The 19,852-nt window shown below is 38.2% G+C and overlaps 1 long non-coding RNA gene across 1 annotated transcript; it reads right to left on the reverse strand.

Annotated features, from left to right (window-relative positions):
• Positions 1–1,997: 1,997 nt before the first annotated feature.
• On the reverse strand, positions 1,998–19,812 carry LOC116754671. Its single transcript, XR_004350116.1, has 3 exons — positions 19,803–19,812; positions 17,210–17,211; positions 1,998–2,384 (listed from the first exon to the last, which is right to left on the reverse strand). It is a non-coding gene; the product is annotated as an uncharacterized LOC116754671 (long non-coding RNA).
• Positions 19,813–19,852: the final 40 nt, after the last annotated feature.

Below are 19,852 nucleotides of genomic sequence, written 5' to 3' on the forward strand. Positions count from 1 at the left end.
CCTATTTCCTCTTCATTTGTTAGGTATGGTGGGTTTTTGCTTTGCTCCTTCATCTGCTGTGTGTTTTTCTGTCTTCTCATTTTGCTTAACTTACTATGTTTGGGGTCTCCTTTTTGCAAGCTGCAGGTTCATAGTTCCCATTGTTTTTAGTGTCTGTCCCCAGTGGCTAAGGTGGGTTCAGTGGTTGTGCAGGCTTCCTGGTGGAGAGGACTAGCGCCTGTGTTCTGGTGGATGAGGCTGGATCTTGTCTTTCTGGTGGGCAGGTCCACATCTGGTGGTGTGTTTTGGGGTGTCTGTGGCCTTATCATGATTTTAGGCAGGCTGCCTTTTCATTTTGGTGATGGTTTCCTTCACTGTGAAAAAGCTTTTTAGTTTGATGTGGTCTCATTTGTTTATTTTTGGTTTTTTTTCCATTGCCTGAGGATACAGATCCAAAAAAACATTGCTAAGCCTGATGTCAAAGAGCATACTGCTTGTGTTTTCCTATAGGAGTTTTATGGTTTCAAGTCTTACATTTAAGTTTTTAATCCACTTTGGTTTATTTTTGTATATAGTGTGAGAAAGTAGTCCAGTTTGATTTTCTTGTGTGTAGCTGCCCAGTTTTCCCAATACCATTTACTGAAGAGGCTGTCCTTTCCCCACTGTACATTCTTGCCTCCTTTGTCATAGGTTAGTTGTCCATATAAATGTGGGTTCATTTCTGGGCTCTCTATTCTGTTCCATTGATCCACGTGTCTGGTTTTGTGCCAGTACCACACTGATGTAGTATAGTTTGAAATCAGGGAGAATGATACCTCCAGCTTTGTTGTTCTTTCTCAAGATTGTTTTGGCTATTTGGGGTCTTTTGTGTTTCCATACAAATTTTAGAATTATTTGTTCCAGTTCTGCAAAAAATGCCATTGGCATTTCTAATATTGAATATTCTAATATCTAGAATTGGTATTCTAATTTCTAATAAGTGACAAAGGAGGGTTTTGTTTGCATTTCATGTAGCCACAAAAAAATGTATTATTCTATCTTCATTTCTTTTCTTCTTGCTTTTCCAAATATTTGTGTCACTCTAAGCATTTTATCCTCTTTTCAAACTACACAGGTACATAGATGTTAGTATTATCTCTTTTTAAGCTTGTTATTGTTAAGTGTATGCCAGGCTGAGCTAGATAGAATCTCATGAAACAGCCGTTTCGTGTAATGAAACATATGGCTGCTTGCAATTCATAGTTTACATGATTAGCAATAAAGCGTTTTTTTCTAAAAAGAAGGAAGGCTTCAAAACCGAATACTTTAATTTCATATATACATAGTCATGACTATTTCAAAATAACATTCTTAAAATTTAAAAATATTCATGATTACAATTTTTTAAACATCTCATCTGCGTGTAAAAATGTTGGATTACATTATCTCTACATATCCCCGCTAGCTCAAAAGTTCCCTTTTGAAACCTTAGTGTTAAGTAGAATTTGGTGGATTTTTATAAAACAGTTTGGGGGGACTTCCGTGGTGGCACAGTGGTTAAGAATCCGCCTGCCAATACAGGGGACACGGGTTTGATCCCTGGTCCAGGAAGATCCCACATGCCACGGAGCAACTGGTCCCGTGTGCCACAACTACTGAGTCTGCGCTCTAGAGCCTGCGAGCCACAACTACTGAAGCCCAAGCACCTAGAGCCTATGCTTTGCAACAAGAGAAACCACTGCAGTGAGAAGCCCGTGCACTGCAACGAAGAGTAGCCCCCGCTCGCTGCAACTAGAGAAAGCCTGTGCGCAGCAACGAAGACCCAACCCAGCCAAAAATAAATAAATAAATAAACAAACAAACAAATAAATAAAAACAGCTTGGGTCACAAACTTGCACATTTTTGTTCTGGGAAATAATATATAAGAATTAACCTGTCTGACATTATATATATAATAATATATAAGAATTCACCTGTAAATACATGGCTTGCTGCCTGTTGTACCGTGTAATGTGGTTCCCAAAGATGTCAGTGCTGCCATTGCCACCATCAAGACCAAGCGTACCATCCAGTTTGTGGACTGGTGCCCCACTGGCTTCAAAGTTGACATTAATTACCAGCTTTCCACTGTGGTGCCTGGTGGAGACCTGGCCAAAGTACAGTGAGCTGTGTGCATGCTGAGCAACATCACAGCCATCGCTGAGGCCTGGGCTTGCCTGGACCACAAGTTTGACCTGATGTATGCCAAGCGTGCTTTTCTTCACTGGTACGTGGTGAGGGCATGGAGGAAGGAGAGTTTTCTGAGGCCCGTGAGGACATGGCTGCCCTTGAGAAGGATGATGAGAAGGTTGGTGTGGATTCTGTTGAAGGAGAGGGAGAGGAAGAGGGAGAGGAATACTAAAGTTAAAATGTCACAAAGGTGCTGCTTTTACAGGGAAGTTTATTCTGTTTTAAACATTGAAAAGCTGTGGTCTGATCAGTTAATTTGTATGTAGCAGTGTACACTCTCGTGTACAATTATTGACCTATGCTTTAAAACACAACACTTTGTTATAGACCCAAGCTATCCATTTCTCTGATAGGTTTGAGTAAAGTATTCCCTGTCTTAAATGAAAAAAAAAAAAATTAACCTGTCTATTCTTTAGAATTTTGAGTCATTCCAAACCATGCATGATTCACTTGTTTGTTCATCTTTAGTTCACTCTAGATGAAGGATTCACAAGTTGCAAAAAAAGGGAGACATTACCCCAGAATAAATTTTAGTCTTTAAAGTTTTATTAGAATAAAAATATTACACATTGATGATAAGGTAGAATTTTGTAGGGAAAGAAAAATAGGCCTTTAATCTAACATATTCTCAAGTCTTAAGAGTGTATCTCAACAAGATAAACACAGGTCACTTTTTTAAGCTAAGAAAGAATTTCTTTTTTCTAAGTTACTCTGTTTATAGATGAAAGCAATGATACATATGGTGAATACCTTTCTGCGTAGAAGCATAGTTTAAGAGGCCAATTAACGATAAGAAGGGAAGCCTTTAAAACTGAGCATTGATCTGGGGCTGTAGCAACTAGAATAATCACATTTATGATGGTTATAATCGTGATTATTCTGTAGAATTATTGTTGGCCTGAAACCTTGCTCAGAAAGAAGCACTTCATTTCTGACTATCTGTCTGCCAGATTTGTCTGCTACTATTTGCCAGACATTCATGGCTATTATATTTGTAATGATTTTCCTATGGGAAAAGTATGAGAAACAAAAATAGAGCTCCTAAGGGTTGGTGAAGGAACAGTATCCTGGGACAAATCTCCTGCAGTAGTGAGAATAGATTAGGAAAAGGAAATGAATATTTGCTGAGTTTTTGTACTCTGTACTTTGGCACCATGACAAATCCTCCACAGATATAATGTGTGAAGCAAGTTGTTCATGGAGACAGTACTGGGACTACACTTTAGTCATATGTCTTTCAGTTGAAATCTATTCTCTCCCTGGGTCCTCTTCCTGTCTTTTGAAAATTGCAATAACTTCTGTTTGTTCCCACCAGCCAAGATTTTTGCTAAAGAACACCCTGTGAAAGACAAATATCATATGACATCACTTATATGTGGAATCTAAAAAATGATACAAATGAACTTACTTACAAAACGGAAATACACTCACAGTCATAGAAAACAAACTTATGGTTACCAAAGGGAAAGTGTAGGGGGGAGAGATAAATTAGGAATTTGGGATTAACAGATACACACTAGTATATATAAACTAGATAAACAACAAGGACCTATTGTATAGCACAGGGAACCATATTCAATATTTGTAATAACGTATAATGGTAAAGAATCTGAAAAAAATATATATGTAGATGTATAACCGAATCACTTTGCTGTACACCTTCAACATTGTAAACCAACTATACTGCATTAAAAAAAAAAACACCCCATGACACTGGGTTTGTTTCACTTTCAAGTACAAAATTACTTTATCGTCCTGTCCCAATGCCTGTTCAATCTAAACAGACCGCTGCCACCTTATCCTTGTCACCACCCTGCCCCTTCCAATCTAATGCAGTAGAATAGGTTCCCTCTGAGATATTATGCTTTAATTCATGCAATCCAACCAGCTGTAACCAATGCTGCCACCTCCCGGCAGCTTTTGAAAAGGTGAAACCTGGTAAGCAAAGGCTTGCCCTTGGTTCCCATGCTCCCCTCCTCAGACATGGCTCTTTACACATTCATTCTCTTAGTGCTTAGAGCCATCCAGTTTTGGCTGCTTGTGAGAGAACAGAACGAGCTTGGGTAGGTCATCTCTTCTACTACGTTCAACCTGATGGAATTTGAAAACCTACTTGGTGATTCTATTTTGCCATTTAACATGCAGCAGGGACAATACTTGATGCTCATGAAAAAACGGTAAAATCTTTGATGAGTACAAGCCTTCCTACTGTTTATACTATACATAGAAGTTTGAGGTAGAGGCCAGGACTTTAACCGGGAGCACTTGAGCATATTAACCCAAAATTAGGTGAAAACTTTCTTGCCACATAACTATACATATTTGCTTTAATTTTGATGGATATGATCCACTAACGCTTGTAATAATGTTATTGCTAGTAAACTGTGCCATGCATACAAAAACCTTTAAATTTTTATGACTAGTTCATACGCAACAGAACAATGCTAGTTCATGGGATTAAACTGCCAATTATTTTCAACATCTGATATCTAAACAACCTGATTGGCAGGATTCCTAAAAATATTATGTCAAGGAAAAGCTAACACAAGGACAATGATGGATTCGTTTTGATTTGTGAATTACGAAAGGTCGTTTTAATCCATGTTCCTATTGTTATTTCGGGGGAACAGTCAAAAGTAGATTTATCAAAGACGCTTACAATTTTAAAAATATATTTATTTATTTAAAAAATGAACCCATTACACGATAACATAAATAACATATTTATGTAAAATAACTATATATTCCAAACACATTTTTTCCCAAACGAAACATTTAGTGAGAAAAGTGGCATTATTTTCCAGTTTTGCTGTTTCTTTAATGTCTTGCTTAATGCGGATAACTGGATGCTTATATCTGCTTTTGCAGTCCATCTGCTGAAAATATATTGTTTGAAAGGCACTTGATTTAGTTACTGTTGAATGCCTAGGACCTACCATAAGGCCTAGGACATAGAAAGCTCAATAATGCTGATTGAATAAATGATTAATGCCTAGCCTTTTTATTTGTACAAGTGCCTGAATTCTTCAGATTAATTTATGAGATTCTGTTTAAACTTAACAGCGGATACGGCCTTTACAATAAGCAGATTCATACTCTGTACATGTTGCTGGTCGAAGTGTGCTTCAGAGATTAGCACGGAGGGCATCACCAAGGAGCTTGTGAGAAATGCTGAATATCAGACTCCACCCCAGACCCGAGGAATCAGAATCTGCATTTAAACAAGGTTCCCCAGGTGACTGAGATGTACATTAGAGTCTGAGAAGCACTGTTTCAAAGCATTTTAGTTGCCATTATTATTTCCATGTAGCGATAGAATCCATTTTCTTCCATAGATTTCTGCTTTCCTAAATAAAATTATTCTATGACTAGACTTTGCACTGCTTTCTAATTGAGTCTTATGCAAAATAAGTTTTCACATCTTTGTTTCCCTCTTTCTTTTCTAAGCTTTGCTCAAGCTTAGAAACTGTGTGAAGTCCTTCTCCTGAACTGTGTGAATCAGGGGGCTTTCTGTAAGGGAAACTCCCTTCTAGGGCCATCTGATTGAAAATTTTAACTTAATGAACTGATGGTTGGCTATTTAGATCGAGCTACTTACACAGTTTTCTTCTTTTAAAAGAATGTTGGTTCAGTGTGCTGCAGACCAGCAGGGATTTAAGGGAAGACTTCCTGCCACAAAATATTTGTAACAGCTCCTGAAGGAGAAACTAATTATTACAAGTCAGGTCTTTAATTTAAAGTTGTTGTTGTTTTTCTAAGATTGCCCATGTATTAATTTATAGACGGGGTTGGATAACTTACTTGTTAATTTGTTATTTGCTTTTCACTTAATTAACTCAACAGCTTAGTTTTTATTAGAAGACAACTTTGGCCGTTTTTAGCTTGCTTAAAGTTATTAAAATTTTCAGTATAGAAAAGTAGTTACAATAGTGGTTATTTTACTTTTCAATTTAATGAGATGCTTAAGTGTGTCGTTTCAGAGTCAGTTTCAGCATACAAAGCAGCCTGGGCCAGTGCCAGCTGCAGATGTGCTTGGGGTGAGGCCATCCTTTGTTTGAGAAGAGGTCCATGTGCAGGTCTCATCGTGGTGGGAATCACTCTTTGTAGAAATGATCTGTTTGGGGAATTCCCTGGTGGTCCAGTGGTTAAGACTCTGTGCTTTCATTGCCATGGGCCTGGGTTTGGTCCCCAGTCTGGGAACTAAGATGCCACAAGCTGTGCTGGGCAGCCAAAAAAAAAAAAAAAAAAGATCTGTTTATTAGCAGTTTGTATAGGATCCTAGAAAGAGCCTGGGACTGGGACTTTGTGAAGTCAGACAGACTCAAGTCCTGTGACATCATGGGTCTCCTCAAACCTCTGGATCACTTTTTTTTTTTAAAGTTAAGTGCTACATATGGTCACTTTATCTTTGATAAAGGAGGCAGGAATGTACAGTGGAGAAAGGACAGCCTCTTCAATAAGTGGTGCTGGGAAAACTGGACAGGTACATGTAAAAGTATGAGATTAGATCACTCCCTAACACCATACACAAAAATAAACTCAAAATGGATTAAAGACCTAAATGTAAGGCCAGAAACTATCAAACTCTTAGAGGAAAACATAGGCAGGACACTCTATGACATAAATCACAGCAAGATCCTTTTTGACTCACCTCCTAGAGTAATGGAAATAAAAACAAAAATAAACAAATGGGACCTAATGAAACTTCAAAGCTTTTGCACAGCAAAGGAAACCATAAACAAGACCAAAAGACAACCCTCAGAATGGGGGAAAATATTTGCAAATGAAGCAACTGACAAAGGATTAATCTCCAAAATTAATAAGCAGCTCATGCAGCTTAATGACAAAAAAACAAACAACCCAATCCAAAAATGGGCAGAAGACCTAAATAGACATTTCTCCAAAGAAGACATACAGACTGCCAACAAACACATGAAAGAATGCTCAACATCACTAATCATTAGAGAAATGCAAATCAAAACTACAATGAGATATCATTTCACACCAGTCAGAATGGCCATCATCAAAAATTCTACAAACAATAAATGCTGGAGAGGGTGTGGAGAAAAGGGAACCCTCTTGCACTGTTGGTGGGAATGTAAATTGATACAGCCACTATGGAGAAGAGTATGGAGGTTCCTTAAAAAACTAAAAATAGAACTACCATATGACCCAGCAATCCCACTACTGGGCATATACCCTGAGAAAACTATAATTCAAAAAGAGTCATGTACCAAAATGTTCATTGCAGCTCTATTTACAATAGCCCGGAGATGGAAACAACCTAAGTGTCCATCATCAGATGAATGGATAAAGAAGATGTGGCACATATATACAATGGAATATTACTCAGCCATAAAAAGAAACGAAATTGAGTTATTTGTAATGAGGTGGATAGACCTAGAGTCTGTCATACAGAGTGAAGTAAGTCAGAAAGAGAGAGACAAATACCGTATGCTAACACATATATATGGAATTTAAGAAAAAAAATATCATGAAGAACCTAGGGGTAAGATAGGAATAAAGACACAGACCTGCTAGAGAATGGACTTGAGGATATGGGGAGGGGGAATGGTAAGCTGTGACAAAGCGAGAGAGAGGCATGGACATATATACACTACCAAACGTAAGATAGATAGCTAGTGGGAAGCAGCCACACAGCACAGGGATATCAGCTCGGTGCTTTGTGACCGCCTGGAGGGGTGGGATAGGGAGGGTTGGAGGGAGGGAGACGCAACAGGGAAGAGACATGGGAACATATGTATGTATATAACTGATTCATTTTGTTGTAAAGCAGAAACTAACACACCATTGTAAAGCAATTATACTCCAATAAAGATATTGAAAAAAAAAGTTAAGTGCTAGGTTTGAGCTCTAGTTTAATGGAAAGAATGTGCTCTTTGCTATCCTAGATTGAGAGCTCCTTGAGGGCAGCAACTGGTCTTTAAAGCGTATACTTCCCTGGCTTAGAAGAGGGCCAGCACACAGCAGGTGTCCAATAAATGTTTGTTTTCATTTTGTGGTATATTTATTTACTGATTTATTGTTTCATTTTCTCATGGAACATGATTAGTAAGGACAGTGACTTGATTTTTTTGCTGGTCTGTATGCCTCGGCCTCATATGATGCCTTGTACCTAGTAAGTGCTCAATACAAGTGAGGGCAGGAATGAAGTAGTGTCTAGGTGCTTGCTAACAGTTCAGGCACTACGCATTCATATTTTCTCGCTTAATCCTTACGATATCCTTGTAATGCAACAGCAACTAGCGTATATTAGCCTAGACAATGTTCTAGGATCAAAGTTCTTTACATTTATTCACTCATCTGATGTTTGTGACAACCATTTGATACTTGCAAGTAGGTATTACTGTTATACTTTTCATTTCCTTATGAGAAAACTCAGACAACAGAAGGGTGAAGTAAGTTGCCCAAGGTCACGCTCATAGAGAACCAATCTAGGTTTTGAACCAGGTGGTTTGGCTCTAATATCTGTGCTCTTAACCACCAAAATAAAGTTGCTCATCAATTGTCCCATTTTGTGAGTGAGGAAGTTGAGATTATAATACAGCTCACCCTTGAACAACACGGGTTTTAACAGCGTGGGTCCACTTATACACGGATTTTTTTCAACAATAAATACACAGCACTACACAATCTGACGTTGATTGAATCTGCTGATGTGGAACCACGGAGATGGTTGAACAGAGGATAGGGAGGGCAGGGCAGGCTATAAATTATTCATCAATTTCTGACGGCGTGGAGGGTCAGCACCCCTAACTCCCTGCACTGAGGGTCAACTGTACCTAGTTACCCCTTAATTGCACTTCTATAAATTACCAAAGCAGGGAGTTGGATGTGAGTTGCCTACCTATAGGCTAGGGTTCTTTCCACTACACCACAATTCTAGATGTTTCATTATGACCCTGGAGACAGGGATTTCCAAAAAGACCTGATATGTATTCCCATTGCCAAAAAGGTCAAAAAGGTTCATCATAAGAGGCACAGTAAAAACAAAACTCCCCTGCATTTCAACAAAGCCCTTTTAGATATAAACCTGTAATATTCTTTGTGGCTCTAGTCAATATACTTTAAGAAAAATATGTAAAGATGTTGGGGAAAGTCCAAGGATTACATAGAAAAGGGGTGGCAGAACTGCTGTGTGAGTGCATATTAGGAAACGAGGGTGCTTCAATCTAGGAAAACAAAACTGACAATGGATTTGCCTGACATCTAAGAATTATAAAACATATGACTGAATTTTTTTTAATTAATTAATTTTTATTTACTTATTTATTTTTATTTTTGGCTGCGTTGGGTCTTCGTTGCTGCGCATGGGTTTTCTCTAGTTGTGGCGAGCAGGGGCTACTCTTCGTTGCAGTGCGAGGGCTTCTCATCGCGGTGGCTTCTCTTGTTGCCGAGCACGGGCTCTAGGTGCACAGGCTTCAGTAGTTGTGGCATGCAGGCTCTAGATCGCAGGCTCAGTAGTTGTGGCACACGAGCTTAGTTGCTCCACGGCATGCGGGATCTTCCTGGACCAGGGCTCGAACCCGTGTCCCCTGCATTGGCAGGCGGATTCTTAACCACTGTGCCACCAGGGAAGTCCCTGACTGAATTTTAAAACAAATCCCAAGATACCATTGAAGCTTAAGGAATTAGGGTTTTTAGCGTTTAGTCTAAATAAAAAGTTTTAGACATTGGATTCTAAACTAAAGGAAGTACCTAAACCAATTTGGATGAATATATGAATGTGCTTTTAAATGTTTAAATAAGTCAGTGGACATATATTCCTAACACGGCATTGAGGAAAATTTGGCTTTATTATCTATTATCCTTGAGTTAGACATCCAAGAGATTGGCGTCTGGACTCACACAGGCTGGGGCTTGAAACTCAATTCTGCCTCTTACTTGTTATGTGACCTTGGGCAATATTTTAAACCTCTTGGTTCCTCATTTTCCATATTTGTACAGTGGGACACTAATGATCCTCACTTCATAGATTTAGAGATCATTAATTGATTTAATTTTGAATTGCAGTAAACTCATTGAATTTAAACACATGAAAAGGACTTAAAACAGAGACTGGGAGATCAGCTCAATGCTCTGTGACCACCTAGAGGGGTAGGATAGGGAGGGTGGGAGGGAGGCTAAAGAGGGAGGGGATATGGGGATATATGTATACATATAGCTGATTCACTTTGTTGTACAGCAGAAACTAACACAACATTTTAAAGCAATTATACTCCAATAAAGATGTAAAAAATGAAAGTTAAAAAAAATAATAAAACAGAGACTGGTATAGTGACAAGGTTCAATAAATGTTAGCTAATGTCACTAGCTTTTATGATGAACTACCTGCTCTTTGTCCCAGTCAGTAGTCCTCAGTTGTAAGGAGATAATGCAGAGGTATTTCAGTAAAAGAACAGGATATATTATTCTCCCACACTGCAGAACTTCACTGTGGAACCCTCTAGTGGTATGCTGGATTCATCTGTGTAGGGTAGAGTGCATTGTCATTACTGTTCCCATCTGTCTGTATTTTCTAACAGAGAAGATTCGAAGACATTATGTCTCACAAAGATACTAAGAACTCTCTTATTAAACCTGAATCTTCTGTGCTGCTTCAAGTTGATTATATATAAGGCATGTGGGAAGGGAGCTCAATGAAGAAAATGACCAGGTAAAATACCTAGTGAACAATTCAATAAGTGGGCAGAAAACTCCCATGAACAGTGGACTGTGGCTGAGAAGTTACCTTGTTCCTTGACTCAGAGAGAAAAAAAGTCATACAGATACTGATACTAGGAGGCTAATTCTTTTTTCGTGTAGCAGTGGTCTAGCTTTTAATGCAAAAAGTGATTAGAAAGTAGAAACCATCTCATCTGCAATAAATTCCAGTGTGTACTTCAGAAAGAAAGTACACACTTGAAAGTACAAGTATGACCTCTGTTGTAGAGATGCCAGCCACAATCCCAAAAAGGCAGGTTTAACAAGGAAAACATTCAATTTTGGTAATAAAACACAAAATTAGATGATTGTGCATAGGTATTTGTTTTTCAGGATGACTGAAGGATTTTAGATAATTACACATATTAAGAATTGGTCAAAAGAAAACGCTGTTAAAAAATTTGAGAAACTTGAACACTCATGTAGTTGTGTTGTAAGTGGGTTCAATTTTTTCAAAGAGCCATTGATACTGTGTAACAAGAACCATAAAAAAATTCATGCATTTTGGCTGAAGTCCACTATTGGGAATTTGTTTTAATCAAAAAATTCCCCTGGGGCTTCCTGGTGGCGCAGTGGTTGAGAGTCCACCTGCTGATGCAGGGGACACGGGTTCATGCCCCGGTCTGGGAAGATCCCACATACTGCGGAGCGGCTGGGTCCGTGAGCCATGGCCGCTGAGCCTGCACGTCTGGAGCCTGTGCTCTGCAACGGGAGAGGCCACAACAGTGAGAGGCCCGCGTACCGCACAAAAAAAAAAAAAATTCCCCTGCCAAATACTCTCTTTTTGATCAAACTTTAGTCAGGCTCCTCTGAGCCCTCTTTTCAACTAGGCTTTGACCTTGGCCTTCCATGTCTGTCCTGGTCTCGCTGGGTCTGCATAGCCTAGTTTAGCAAGAATCCCCTCACCCTTGATATCTAATCATTCTTGATATCTGATCAAGTTCCGTATTCCTCACCTTTGATGTATAAGTCCTTGATCTGCCTTTAGGGAAAAATCTGTGAGATGAGTCTAGCAAGAATCCCCCTACCTTTGAAGTCTCCTCTTAGCAATTTTTCCATCCATTGATCCCTGCTTCTTGGCCATAAATTCCCACTTGTCCTTATTGTATTCAGAGTTGAGCACAGTATGTCTTCCCTACTGCAACAGTCTTGGATGAATTTTTCCTTACTGCTTTAACAAGTGTCAGATAATTTTTCTTTAACTCTGTCTATCCATCTTTGCTAGAGTATTGACAACAGCCTAAATATTTATTAGTAGGGGGTTGTTTTAAATAAATTTTAAAACATAATCTTTGAAATAGCACGCTGGCATTAATAAATAAACAGTGGCCAACACTAACAAGGCACTGTTATCTGCTTTGTACAGGTGCTTTATCCGCCAGACTTCCAAAAGAAACTGAGTCAGCAGGAGCCTAAGGGTGCAGCTTCTTCATTCTTTGCTCCATTCTTCTCTTCAGTGGCTTCCTCTGCTCCCTAGACCTCATGGCAGAAACCATGGCTTCTGCACCACTGCTCACCTTCTTATTGTGGAGCAGACCCCTCTCCTTTTCTCCCTACAAGGGAGAAATATTGGAGGAAACAGTTCTATCCTTTGTTCTATTCCTGTGGCGTGCTCCTCCTCACAGAAGGAAGAATTCACATTATTTAAAACTATTCCATCAAAAGTACATCTTCACAGACCATTTTTTTCTTTTTAACTATAATAGAGCTAAAAGATTAATAAAGGTCTAGTTACAATTGATTGATTTAAACTGTAACGTAATGGAAAGATTTTTTTCTGCTTGTTTTTTGGTAAGGGCAAAATTTCTATGTAAAATGAAAATATGGCAAAGAGAAAATGCCATGATGTTGATAATATTTTATTTTACTTAGTCCTAAAAGAGAGTTCCCATGAGCAATTATGATCCTATTGAGTAGAAACTCACAAAAGAAAAGCTTATTTTATAACCTACTAAGTTCCCTTATAGGGACAGTATTAACTCTTTCCTGTCAATTTAAAAGCTTTCTGAAAGAGAATCTATAAAGTGGGAAATTCAGGAAGCCCATGATTTTATATAGCTATTCATCATTCTCTCTGAATTTCTTGCACATGGCCTGTTGAATGAGAATTTAAAGCAATCTTTACATGAAATCTTAAAATTATACATGATCTTCCAAATCAAACTGTGAAGCCATTATATGGGATTTTCACTATATAACTGTACTGTTGGCAAGAAACTCATGGAAGTATCAAGTGCTATTCAAACATAGTTCTCTACAAGCCAACATTCAGAAAAACAATGCAGATAAACAAAAAGGATATATGTTAATAATGATATTATGAGGGACCACAGTAAATTTTGAAGCAAGCTACAAATTCTTTCCCTTTAGAACCCCGAGTCCCAATATTTTCATTAAGCCAAACCATTAGCCGCTAATAAATTTTAATCCCGAAATAAACCTTCCCTCCTAGACTAATGGTAAGAATTTTTAAAAATTTCTTTTCAGTCAAAATTCTAGACTGAATCAAAAGGGAAGGAAAAAAAATTCATCCTCCTTGCCTTTTAGTAAGATTCAGAAATCAAGAGCAAATTAAGTCTGATAGAAAGAGAACTTTATAATTCCTTCTTTTCAGATAAGGGATCAACATGTCAGCACTGGCTTCCTCCAAACTTGACAATGCCCAGTTCTTTCTGAGTGTGTGAGTGGCCGTGTTGGTGTATGTGGTCAGTCTGAAGGCTAAGCAAATGATTCACAGATGTATTCTAGCCATCTGCAAAATTAGAATGAGTAAATCATGACTCTGCATTTCCATAATGCTTGTCTTCATTTGCAAATGTTCACTCTATGTTTTCCCTTCCATGAACCTTTTGAATATAGCTTCATCTTGATTAATTTTCCTTAAAGTCACTTATGTTAACCGTAGAAATTATTAAAATCTGAAAACAATACAATGCTATGATTCTTCAAGGTGAATATGAGCTTAGAATATTTTAAATTAATGAATCTCTCTGGTAAAAATGAAATATTTCACCTCCCAGACCACTTGTTCTATAGGTAATTATTTTCATGACTTCATGTTATTCTTCCTGAGATTGTTAAAGCTTTAAAAATATTCGTTTAAATATAAATAGCAAACAATTGTATTTTGAGTTTAAAATAAATGACATATTAGAAAGCAAATGAATTAACAACAAAACAGAAACAAGTTCATAGATACAGAGAACAAACTAGTGGTTAACAGTGGGGAGAGAGATGGGGAAGGGGCAAGGTATGGGATTAAGAGGTAAAACTACTATTTTATACTATGTATAAAATAAATAAGATACAAGAATGTAATGTATAGCACAGGGAATATTGTCAGTATTTTATAATACGTTTAAATGGAGTATAATCTGTAAAAATATTGAATCATTATGTTGTACACCTGAAACTAATATAATATTGTAAATCAACTATACTTCAATTAAAAATAAATAAAATAAAGTAAAATAAATGATATATTGAAAACTCTTTGAACTACTTTACAGATTTTTCAAGCTGTTAATAAAGTTTACTAGTGCTAAAATGCCCTTTCTGTAATAAGGTTTTATTATAGAATTATGTAGGTATCTAGTCAGAATGTGAAAAGGCAACTTTAAAATCTAAAATCCTCTCTTGATTATTAAGAAATCTTCCTCCTTCCTCTCTTCCTTCCTTCCATCCTTTCCTCCCCACTTCCTCTGTCTGTCCGTCTGTTAGTCTCTTTCTTTCTTTTTCTTTTTTTAAAAGATGATCTCAGTCTGGAATAAACATTCTTGCGAAATTCGCCAGGATTTTTGCCAAGCATAGTGTGTGTATGTCAGCTGTTTTCCGGAAAATAATTGCACCGTGTAACAATGTGTATTATTTTAATTAGTACTGAGGAATTTCTCCAAGATATTTCATCAGGTCAGTCTTTCTGACACAGGCAATGGCTTTTTACTTCCTGAAATGCTGACTAAGCAGATAGTGACATTTGACATTTTATATAGGTGAACAAAATAATTGTTACAATTAAGCCAGAACTCACAGAAGTAATAAATCACTTCCCACGTATACAAAAGGCTTTAGGACCTGCCTCTTATTAGAACAGGGCATCTTTTATAGTGCAGTGTTCAAATTATCCAAAGGAAATAGTAACCAAACTCAATTTGTGGGAAGGCCACTCTCTGGGAAGGCCCTGGCACACATGGGGAGATCAAAGTGCTTTGTCATAAGCTTCCAAGGCTTAGTCAGTCATCTGGGGCTGTTGTATTTCCAGGATACTTGCCTGTGCTTCTGTGTTAAATTCAAGAAATATTGATTCCAAGATCTGAAAAAAGAGCACTTTGTGAAACTGTGTTGAGAAATTAAGAAACCTGTAAACACAGTTTTTAATAGTGCTGGAGAGGAGGACAGAAAATTTATTTCCTCTTTCCACCACTGTTCCTCAACATCACTGTCAGATGAACTAAAGATTAGGAACAGAAGTGTTCATTTGAAAAGAAAGACATTTTGTCATCAACATGCCGTGTTACACAGTACCAATGTGATTTTCTAATGTAACAAAGCACACATTTGCATATTGGTTTTATATGTCTTCTGTGTGAATAAAGGTGAACACAGGTGGTTAGTCTGTTTTATTGTGAGGTTTTGTGGAGGCTGGCAGGCCACACGCTGTGGGTGAACTTGATCTCCTGTCAAAGAGGTGGTAATCACTGAGGTCACTCTCTCTGGGTAGAGGAGGTTTTCAGACTGGAACTGGACTGATATTGGTTGGCGGAAAGGATTCTCCTCCTCTTCTAGGTCTTCATCTCTTAGTCTAAATAAAATAGGAGACACTGGTCTGTGCTTGTAGGTGGCGGGTTCTGAGACAGTGCACAGGCACTCAGACCCTGGAATCTAGGTCAAGCCAGGCTTCAGAAGTGCACATCATAGTTTGCAAGCTTTATAATCTATGTAGAGGATTGACTTTGCTCTGCTTCCACTTGGTTATTTATTTATTTATTGCCCTGTGGCATGTGGGATCTTAGTTCCCTGACCAGGGATCGAACCCACGCCCACTGCACTGGACATGCACGTATTCTTAACCACTGGACTGCCAGGGAAGTCCCCCACTTGGTATCTAAAAATGCTGTATTTTCCCACTTTCTATCGGGTTCATCCCTCCATTTCTGAGTGTGGACAAGAAAATCGATATTAATAACTTGTCAGGACATGCTTTGCATTGCATAGGAATCCTGGGCTTTATTCAGTCTGGAAATTCAGGGAAGGCTGCAGTTTCAATCTGCATTGTTGTCGCAATCCCTTTTCATTGCCTGGTCCTACGGTACATTCAAAGTGGGGAGGCTCTACCTGTGATTTCCTCTCTTGTGCTTAACTCAGTGACAGGTACCCTGCTGAGACCTCCAAGGCCCAATAACAGGGCCCAGGCTCCCGCAGCATGTGCTATATGTGAGGCTCTGCCACATCTGGGGGGCTGCGTCTGGGTGGGGTCTTGGTCTCCAACTGTGCGGGGGTTCTGTGGGAACATGCAGCCTGGCCCTCCCTCTTGCTCTCAGGGCACTCACCTACCAGGGCTCAGCCAATTTTTCTTTCTACACAGAGTGGCAGCATTCTTTTTGAGCAATTTAGCCTAATTACCTGATACACCTTCCAAATAAAGGCCTGACTTTTTTGGGGGGGTGGGTTGGTTAGGGGAGGGTTATTAGTGAGGATCAGTTCTATTTCTTTTTAGTTCCAAAACACAAAAAGGTCAGTTCCTTGCTACACTCCAGCCCCCAATGCTATCTCCAAGGGAATCCATTAGGATTTCTTCAGGCCCCAAGATTACCAAGCTCTAGTCTTTTCTACTGGAGAATTAAAATAAGGGTGGGGAAGGGATAATGATGGTTTGGTTTAATTTCCTCCTGTTGACATTCAAAAACCAAGGGATTAGTTAAATATTTTCACCTATTTACCCTGATGGAGCTAGTATAATTTTGTTTCCATCAAGCTCCCTTTAGTTATTTCTTTTTATTTAGTCAAGTCTTAATATGTTAGCCCTTTCGTAGTTTTACTTGTTGGCATTAAAGAAAGGCTCTGTGTCCAAAACTAGGCCAGGAGGTTAAATGTGAAAGGTCACTCCATTTCTCCTCATCTTAAACCAACCTAGTAGTTGTCAGAAGTAAGATACCTAAGGAGAAATTAATCTGTCAACCAGAGATGGGGCTTCATGTGCCTGCTATCCTTTCTTTGTGTGACAATCCTTTGACAGTTTAGGAAGATCTGCATTTTATGTATATTAATGAGAAGAAAAATTTTTATACAAAAAGCTACAGCTGTGTTGGATTCCTATGCATTATGTGGCACTTACTGTTTTCAACTAGGGAAACCTCCTAAACCATGCATCTTGGGGCTGTGTTCCAAGGTGGCATAGTGTTTCTTTCTGATTGGCAGGAGAAATTAGGAAGAATTCTTAGCCTCAGAAGCAGGATGGAAGGGAAATGGAGTGATAATCACAGGGTTCCATGCCCCTTTCCAGCCCATTTCTTTTTTTACTTGTCAAGACAGTATATAAATGAACATAAGTGAGCTGCACAAATTTCTCATTGGTTTTCTGCCTCTAAATCTTGACTTAGTAAAGTTTTGTTAATTAGTGACTATATATAAAGATTTGTGTGTGTGTGCCAATCATAAGTGGAAGCAGAGAGAAAATTAGTGAGATTCTGTTGACTAGGCTGGGCATATTAATATAGGAAACAAACAGTTATTTTAATATTTTGCCTCTTTTTGAGAATGAAATGATTAAAATACAAGAAAGTATATAGAAATTAACTAAATGCTTTAAAGCAGATATTATAAATATGTCTAAAGAACTAAAAATACTACACCTAAAAGAATAAACGGAAAGTATGAGAACATCTCACAAATAAAGAATATCAGTAAAGAGATAAAAATTATTTTAAAAAAACAAGCAGGGCCTTCCCTGGTGGTGCAGTGGTTAAGAATACGCCTGCCAATGCAGGGGACATAGGTTTGAGCCCTGGTCCGGGAAGATCCCACATGTTGCGGAGCAACTAAGCCCACGTGCCACAACTACTGAGCCTGCGCTCTAGAGCCCACGAGCCACAACTACTGAAGTCCGCGTGCCTAGAGCCCGTGCTCTGCAACAAGAGAAGCCACCGCAATGAGAAGCCCGTGCACCGCAACAAAGAGTAGCCCCCGCTCGCCACAAATAGAGAAAGCCTGTGCACAGCAATGAAGACCCAATGCTGCAGACAAAAATAAATAAATTTATCTAAAAAAAAAAAAGCAAAAAAATTTCTGGAGTTGAAAACTACCATAACTGAAATGATTTGAGCTGTCCAAAATAAAGAATTGGCAAACTTGGAGATAGGTCATTGTGATAGCCAGTCTGAGGAACAGAAGGAGAAAAGGATGAAGCATTATGGAGGAAGCAGAGAAATCAGAACCTTCAAAATTGTTAATTAGATGTAAAATGATGCAGCCACCTTGGGAAAGTTTGGCAGTTCCTCAAAATGTTAAGCATAGCTTTACTACATGACCCAGCAATTCTACTCCTAGGTATAAACCCAAGAGAAATTAGAGCATACACTTCCAAAACAACTTTTACAAGGATATTCATGGCAGCACTATTCATAATGGTACAAAAGAAGATACTGTACAACCCAAATGTCCCTCAGTTGATGAATGGATAAATGAAGTGGCATAGCCGTACAATGGAATATTATTTGACAATAAAAATGAAGTACTAATAAATGCTACATCATGCGTGAACTTTGAAAACATTATGTTAAGTTAAAGAAGCCAATTACCAAAGAACACGATTGTACAATTACATTTATTTGAAATTTCCAGAATAGGGAAATACATATGGAAAGTAGATTCATGGTTGTCAGGAATTAGGGAGAGGAGGGGATAAGAATTGACTGCAAATGCATATGAGGTTTCTTTGTGTAGTTGTCCATAGACTCTGGAATTAGGTCATGTGACGGTGGCGCATCTATGTGAATATACTAAAAACACTGAATTATACACTTTAAAAGAAGACTTTTAGGCTCTGTGAATTTATCTCAATAAAATTGTAATTTAAAAAAAGAAATGGGTCATTTTTTAATGTGATCAACCTAGGTTGCACAGAATATTGTAAAAAAAAAAAAACCCCAACCCTGCAGTATATTTTCCTTTCTTTTGGAGTAGGTTATAGCTATTCTAATTTTTTTTAATGGATGAATAATTGCCCTCGAATGAGAGTAAACCATTTCTAACTCTTCATCAAAGTTCTCAAAGCCTCTTTAAAGGGAAATCTACTGCCACCTAGTGTCTAACTCCTAGAATAACTGAATTACTCTGCTTAGAAGTATTTTTAAAAATTGATAGAACCGCTTGGTGGCACTACGGACAAGTACATTAAAGGTACAACTTCCAATTTATGGACTAGTTGTTCTATCTCTGTTCATAAGAGTTGGTTAAATGTGACAAATACATTGCCTTCTTTTTCAGATTATCAGTGTTATATTTTCTAAGAAAATCTGGCATATCTTTGGAACTAAACCCTTATAAGTGATGAGAAACCTGAACATCTTCAGATTTAATTTTTTTAAAGATTTTTTTTGATGTGGACCATTTTTTAAGTCTTCATTGAATTTTTGTTACAACATTGCTTCTGTTTTATGTTTTTTGGTTTTTTGGCCATGAGGCATGTGGGATCTTAGCTCCCCAACCAGGGATCGAACCTGCACCCTCTGCACTGGAAGGCGAAGTCTTAACCACTGGACCGCCAGGGAAGTCTCCAGATTTGATTTTTGATTTTCGAAGATTTAAGGCTTTAAATAGTTCAGACTAGATTTTCTTTTCCTCTCTGTTCTCCCCTTTTAGCCGTATAAATGTAGTACAAACCAATTTCAACATAGGAAGAGAGGTTTAAAACATTTGTGCAAATATTAAATGAAAATATGA

The sequence above is a fragment of the Phocoena sinus genome, chromosome 5 (genome assembly GCF_008692025.1).
Source record: "Phocoena sinus isolate mPhoSin1 chromosome 5, mPhoSin1.pri, whole genome shotgun sequence".
In the NCBI taxonomy this organism is placed as follows: domain Eukaryota; kingdom Metazoa; phylum Chordata; class Mammalia; order Artiodactyla; family Phocoenidae; genus Phocoena; species Phocoena sinus.